The sequence below is a fragment of the Leptonychotes weddellii genome, chromosome 13 (assembly GCF_054177405.1).
Source record: "Leptonychotes weddellii isolate Sample4059 chromosome 13, ASM5417740v2, whole genome shotgun sequence".
NCBI lineage: Eukaryota > Metazoa > Chordata > Mammalia > Carnivora > Phocidae > Leptonychotes > Leptonychotes weddellii.
In genome coordinates, this window is record NC_138381.1 from 46,744,007 (window position 1) to 46,752,035 (window position 8,029).

An 8,029-nucleotide genomic window follows, 5' to 3' on the forward strand; every position below is an offset into this window, starting at 1 on the left:
ATGGAGTATGAAAGAGATATTAAGCTCCACACATAAATAATGTTTGTTCTCTGACATACATAAAATAACTCAAGTACTCTCATAGGTCTCTGGACACATACCCAATTTCCTTCAAGGACAGTCAGAATTGGCTGTAATATTTTTTAATTCCACAAACATATTCATTTCATTCACACATAAAAAGAAAAATCAAAGGGAAGCATAATGTTTGAAGAGCTACATTAGATCCAGGGTTTGTTTACTTACTAAACTTCATGAGTGATTTTTTGCCTCACGTGTTTTAGGCATCAAATAAGGTACTAAATATATACAACACTTGGGAAAGAAATTGAATTGTGTGATAACAGCCACCTGTAATGTCTATCCCAGGGTCTGTCTGTGCCTTTTCCCTTCTCCGGCCACATCTGTGTGTTTGGGTGTATATGATCTCAGACACTCTTTAAAGAAACAAATGGGCTATAAAAAGATAACCTGGCAGAGGTGTACTGGAACTGAAGGAGGACAACCCAAGATGGTTACCTCATTGAAGGGGAAATAGTTATCAGCTAATTGTATGAACTTTCTCTTTAACATCATGGTGGGATCATCTTCTTTGTTGTAATTCCCTACGGTGCTTCCCTAAATCATCCCCAGATGTTAGGTCACCGAGTCTGTTAAACATGAGGTGAAGTAAACAATTCCATGCACTCAAATTCTGAGTACTTTAAGCCACTCAGTCACTAATTCAGAAATATTTCTTGGGTGCTCACTGTGTGCCAGCTACTCTTATAGGCACCGGGAATAGAGCAGTGAATAAAACACACAAAAGCTTCTGTGAATTATGCCCCCCTCCCTATTTCATATGCTGAAACCCTAACTTCAGTGCAACTGTATTTGGAAATAGGGTCATATGATTGGGCCCTAATTTGATGGGATATCTGTCCCTATAAGAAGAGACACCAGAGAGCTCTCTCTGTGCATACACACTGACGAATGGCGTTTTTCAAACTACTCTCACCACTGGTTGTTCTTCCTTACCTCTTTTTCTCAATATTTTTCTTCATAAAATTCATAACTTCTAATACACTATAATATCTTACCTATTTTGTTTATTGTCTATATTAGTCTTTCTTGTGATGGCAACCCAAGCAGAGTAATATAGACAATAAACCAAATAGACAAAAAGATATTATAGTATATTAGAAGTTATAAATTTTATGATAAAAAATACTGAGGAAAGGGGGACAGGAAGTACCAGTGGTGAGAGTAGTTTGGAAGACCTCTCTGAGGAGGCAACTTTGATTCAAAAGCTGACATAAGTGAAGGAGAAGGCTGAGTGGCTCTCCGGGAGAAGAGTTTCCAGGTTGCTTCAGTCCATGCAAAGCCACTGAGGCAGGAAGGTGCCTGACATATTCACAGAAAGCAAGGAGCCAGTGTGGCTGGAGCAGAGAAGAAGGAAGAAGGAGGAGGCCACCTGTTCCTGATGTCCCTGTGCCTGGTGAGGAGCAGACAAGACTGTAGCTTGGATATCAGGGCAGAGGAAGCGCAATCAGGAAGTATGCTCTGAGGGATAGATTACCTGAAAAATAGAAACATTCTCTGCTAATGAGCTTAATGAAGTGAGGCTTATAAATTGTTGGTTTCCCATTAAACTTTATTTTCAAAACTAGTCAAAAAATTTAACAGGATACAAATCAAAATGATGTCAGAGGTATTAGTCTTTTTTTTTAATCACCTATCTTCATATCCACTGTGTACTAGAAAGTGTCATTGTTAGTTTTCAAATTAGCCAAGAACTTTTAAATTAGTCAAGAAATTTAAACTACACTATTTAGAGTTTTGTGTGTTGGGCCAAGTTCTCTGCTTCTAAAGTTGGATAATGATGGTCTTTCTTATTTTGTTAAAAACAAGTTTAAGGAATATAAGCCTTTCAACTAATCTCATTGATCTTTCACCCCTAACATCCTATTTTTAAAACTTTACTATCAATCAATCAATATCTGTTCACAAGATCTAGCAGATAACATATGAATTAATAAGTAACAAATTAATGTTAATATAAATCCAGAAATAGTTTATCATGCTAAGATGCTCAATCTTTTCCTGGACATATGTACTTGTGAATATAATTTAAAGTAATACATGTAAAATGCAAATATAGTTATGCTATCAAATTTGCTCTGGTTCATTTATCAAAATTAAATAAATCAATAATAAAAATTAATTTGCAGAAACTCTAATTCCACAGTTTATCCCTTGGTTTCAGCTCCCATATAGGATCACATTTTCACTGCATTAACTTCTGCAACATACTTACGGCTAGAGTAGCACTAAGTGTGATATACAGGAAGAGGCTATCAAAAATCAGAGACAAGAACCAAAACTGGACTCAGGGTCCCCTGGCTGTGTGGAGTCTCTATGGATGGCTTGTGGGAACCACTCCAGATCACAGAGAGAAGAGTGGACCCAATCCAGTGGGATACACTAGGCAGTAATGGTAATCAGTGAGGACAATGTGTCGATGCCCAACAGGGCATATGAGGTTAACAAAGCGTTAGTGCTTTAGGAGATCATTTCCCAAATAGTGCAATAGATGATCCACAGGACCCTGATGCAAAGACCAAAGTCTAAATAATAGCTATTAGAAATCAGGTAGATGAGTTGTTTTGGCTTCAATATATTCATCGATATGTTGGAATAATTACATCTTTTGTGCCAATATTAAAGTGTTGCCATAAAGATGAAATAAACCAATGAATTTGGAAATTTTTATATTAGTTTTTATCAAATTAATAATAATAATATGATTACTTAATAAAGAAGAGTAATTAAACTAGAGAAGGAAGGAGGGGATTCTATTTAATACTGTAACTAATTCATGACATATTGAATATTTACGTTTGTGTCCTTACTCCTAAGGTTATTCTAGAAATAGCTGTCTCTGGCTTCCTGGGCTGTATCTCAATGAGCAGGGGTATTTAGAAGTAGGAGTATGATGTGTTACCTCCACACATAACCAATAGCATTTGCAAGAAATATATTAAAGGATTTTGTTTTCCTCTAATAGCAAGTAGAGGATGTTTGACTCTGCAATAAGTCTGTGGGAAGATAAAAGGAAAAATGAAAATCCTTATGATGAGCAATATTAAAAAACAAAAAGAAAATAGTGCAGTGTAGGAAGAGAAAAGGAGACATTAATAGTGAATTTACTCAGTTTTGTTTGGCTTAATAACAAATGTCCAAACATCAAATCAAAGTAGTATTTTTAAAATCCAACTTCACTTTATACTCTGAAAAAATTAATAGTCCAACAGAGAGGCATTTATGAATTGCATGGATTATTTATAAGGCACAATATTTCCTGTTTGCTCTCCTATTCAAAAACTAGGGCATTTTTTATCTTCAGTCAAAAGGAAAGGGAAGCAGTGGTAGATAATATTATAAAGGAACAACTTATAAAACAAAAACAAAACATTAAACTCAGTTGTTAAAGGAAATTTATACCAACCAAAGCTCTTAAAGTGATCTAAGTTCCCCTTTGTTATTATAAAAACTATGTAGCCTACCTTTGTCTGACAGTCCATCAACTTAATAAAAATATGTCTTTTGCAAGTGCCATTAGTTTTCATAGAAGAAAAACCTGAAGAAGTGCATGACAGCATTTCACTGCATGAATTCGGTAGGATTATAGGGTCTTTACACTTCAGGAAAAGCCCTAGGTCACACAGAATTCCCTCTGTTAACAAGGTAATTCCAAAGTACATGCATGAAATAGTCTTATTAATCCTATCTGACCTTTTCTCAGTGTTCCTACACCTAAAATATTCAAATCTGCCTTGTTTTACAATTAAGTCTTGGCTTTGCATCTTCTGGGTCATACCCTCAGCCCACTATTCTCTTACCACAATAATACTTAAAAAGAAAACAAGACCACAGTTTACCTGTTTTAGTTGGTGTGATTTTCTATCTAGTTGGAGGCTGTATGTAAAAGATGAAAGAATCTGAATTTAAATTATAATTATACCATTTATTATTCTCATGAACTTGGGAATTTAAAAAAAAATCTGACCTTCATTTCCACATCTGTAAATTTGCTATAAGAGTTAGTAACAGTGTATCTATATGCAATGCCTGGCATATATTAGGTATAAAACAAATAGCACTGTTATATTTTATTGCATTTCTACAATTAATTAAAAACTCATAATCTAGAACTACTAAGTAAGTCTAGGTAAAATTATGAAATCTTAAAACTTTCTACTATAAACACATTAAAATCTTTTCACATGAATTATCTCACTTGTTTCTTCCCCTAAAAAACTGTAAGGTAGACAGGACAGGTATTATTTCATTTTAAAGATGAGGAGACTGGTTCAATGAGTTGTTCAAATTGCTACTATATAGGAGATCAAAGAGGCAAATTCATGTCTTATGGTACTGACCACTCCCCACTATGTTATTGAAAATAGCAGCAACTAGAGGGTTTTATGGTCCTCTCTCTTAAAATCTTCCATATTTCAGTTGATGGCAACTTTATCCTTCCATGTAGTGACCAAAAACCTTGGAATCATTCTTTATTCCCCTCTATCATACTATCATAGTTCACATTAACTCAACCAAGATTTTTTAAAAATTTATCTTCAAAATACATCCAGATTTCTTTTAATTCTCACCACCATCACCAATGGTCATCTGTCTTTTGAATTTCTCCCAAATTTCTACTCTTACAACTCAGCACTCCCAACCGTGGTCCCTTATCAACACAGAAGCCAGAGTTACTCTTTAATAATACAAGTAAGCTCATGTGACTGTTCTCTCAAAACCCTCTAATGACTCATTTTTGCTGAGTAAACACCAACGTCTTTGCAATGGTCTAGAAGGCTGTATATTACCTGACCCCAATTAATTCCTTACTTTCCCTCCCATTTTCTTTGCTCTACTCCCATAACAACTAATCTTTCCCTGAGGACCCAAGTGAGACCCTCTGGAATCTTCTTTCCTCAAGTATTTTCACAGTCAATTTCTTCACCTTCTTCAAAGACCATGTCTTTTCTAAAATGTCATCTTCTCAATGAGGTTTACCCCTGGCCTCCCAGTTTAAAATTAAAACTTATCCCTCAGGAAGTTCTGATTCCTTTACCATGATCTATTTATTTTTATTTCCATAGTATTTTTCTCCTTCTGACACACTATAAAACTTATTAAGTGTATTAGCTACAGTCTGACTCCCCCTGACAAAATTTAGTCCCCATGAGGGTAAGGACAAGTGCCTAGCAGGTAAGCAAGTGTTGCCTAAATGAATACTGCCTTCTGATTGCCATCTCACTTTTAGAACAAAACCCAAACACCTCCTCCCAAACACACACACACACACACACACATACACTCTCACCACAAACATACATGGCTACTTCTGACAGACCTAGTCTTCTGGGCATTACACCACAGTTTCTCAAAATACTGTTCATGTATCAAAATCTTCTTAGAATCAAATTACAAAGGATTATTGATTGAAAGAATAAATTCTTAGCGCCCCGTCCAGAAATGCTAACTTAGAATTTTTCGGGATGAGTTTTATGAATATGACCTATTTGCACGCTGGAGCTTGAGACCATTGGTTAGCCCTATGTCTCTTCTCCTTCTGCTTTCCTCCATCTTAGCCATAGTCTTTCTTGCAAATATCTGTAAAACCAAACCAGGCATCACCTAAAGCACCAATAATTGAAACATCTACCAAAGAAATCTTCTCCCACTTTCTGCATTCCATTCTGAAAAACAAAAAGTATTGATATGGGTCAGGGTCAAGGTGCCAAGGTCAAAAAGTTTTAGTTCATGACAGAATTAAAATAATGTGGCAGCCATGTCACATGTCCATTTTGAAGTAATCTTTTTATATTTCTTTTGTTTTCTATTCTGCTTGTTAGGAATAATTTTCTCTTATGCAATTAACAATCATCTGTCCTCCTCCATCTCTCCTTATCACCACTACCACCTCAAGAAAACCTACAAGGGATCCATAGGCTGGCTATGCTCTAGATTGTGGAAAGAAGCCTGTTTTTTCCCTTGGCTCTGATTCTCTGCCTCATCTCATACTGTACTGGTGAGACAGGATGAAAAGATCAGGAGCTTGGCCTAGATCAAAGGAACTAAGAATTATTTAAATTCTTAGACCAGAAGCATATATATGATTTAATCCAGCTTCTCTGTTCTAGGTGTGTCAAATAGGAAAAGGGTCTTTAACTTAGACCAGTGGAAGAGCTTTGGAGAGTCCAAGAACTCCATAAAGTTGATTCACAAAATGTATTTTTTGTATTTCTTATTTTTATGATAACAGGTTACAATAGCTTTCCTCAAACTCAAAATATTCTGAAACTCAAAAAGATTAAAAACCACTTCCATTAGGATTCAGGTTTCATTATAATAATGTCCTCAAAGAAGATCCTGTTTGAGTAAACAAAGAAGTGTTCATATTTTCCTTGCAAAAGTATTCTTATTAAATATCCCTAATTCTGCTCATTGCCAACATCTATCACCACTCCAAGATAATATCCTTGCATTTTGACTTCTCCGTTTTGAGATTCAATCCTAAGAAATGAACAAGCAGAGAATTCCAATGTCTTTGGACGGCCTACTTTGAGCAGTACTTTGACTTCAAGCCCAGAATCTATCACCAAATCCTCAAATTCTATCAATCCTAGAGTTTGTCTTTGAAAAATTATTTGGTAATGAGAAAACATGAGACATTCTTCACAAAATAAAAATTTAACTTAAGTACATAAATTCATTCTTCAATTTTTTTTAATTTATTTTTTTATTATGTTAGTCAGCCTATGGCCCTAGCAGCCTGATGGCAGCGCATCTATTATGTTAGTCACCATACAGTACATCCTTAGTTTTTGATGTAGTGTTTCATGATTCATTATTTGCATACAACACCCAGTGCTCATCACAACACGTGCCCTCCAAAAGTAAATTTAAAATTAACTTTAAAGACACAAAAAGATCCCATGCTCATGGATCAGAAGAATAAACATTGTTAAAATGTCTATGCTGCCCAGAGCAATCTAAACTTTCAATGTCATCACTATCAAAGTACCAATGGCATTTTTCCAAAGTGCTGGAACAAACAATCCTAAAATTTGTATGGAACCAGCAAAGGCCCCGAATCACCAAGGAAATGTTGAAAAAGGAAAAACAAAGCTAGGGGCAACACGTTGCTTGATTTCAAGCTATATTACAAAGTTGTGATCACCAAGATAGCATGGTACTGGCACAAAAAAAGACAATCTCTTCAATAAATGGTGCGGGGAAAATTGGACAGCCACATACAGAAGAATGAAACTCGACCATTTGCTTACACCATACACAAAGATAACTCTAAATGGATGAAAGACCTTAATGTGAGACAGGAATCCATCAAAGTCCCAGAGGAGAACACAGGCAGTAACCTCTTCGACATCGGCCACAGCAACTTCTTTCAAGACATGTCTCCAAAGGCAAGGGAAACAAAAGCAAAAATGAACTTTTGGGACTTCATCAAGATAAAAAGCTTCTGCACAGCAAAAGAAACAGTCAACAAAACAAAGAGGCAACCCACAGAATGGGAGAAGATTTTTGCAAATGACACTACAGATAAAGGGCTGATATCCAAGATCTATAAAGAACTTCTCAAACTCAACACCCAGAAAACAAATAATCAGTCAAAAAATGGGCAGAAGACATGAACAGACACTTCTCTAAAGAAGACATATAAATGGCTAACAGACACATGAAAAAATTGTTCATCATTAGCCATCAGGGAAATTCAAATCAAAACCACATTGAGATACCACCTTACACCAGTTAGAATGGCAAAAATTGACAAGACAAGAAACAACAAATGTTGGAGTGCTTGTGGAGAAAGGGGAACCCTCTTACACTGTTGGTGGGAATGCAAGTTGATACAGCCACTTTGGAAAACAGTGTGGAGATGCCTCAGAAAATTAAAAATAGAGCTACCCTATGACCCAGCAATTGCACTCCTGGGTATTTACCCCAAAGATACAGATGT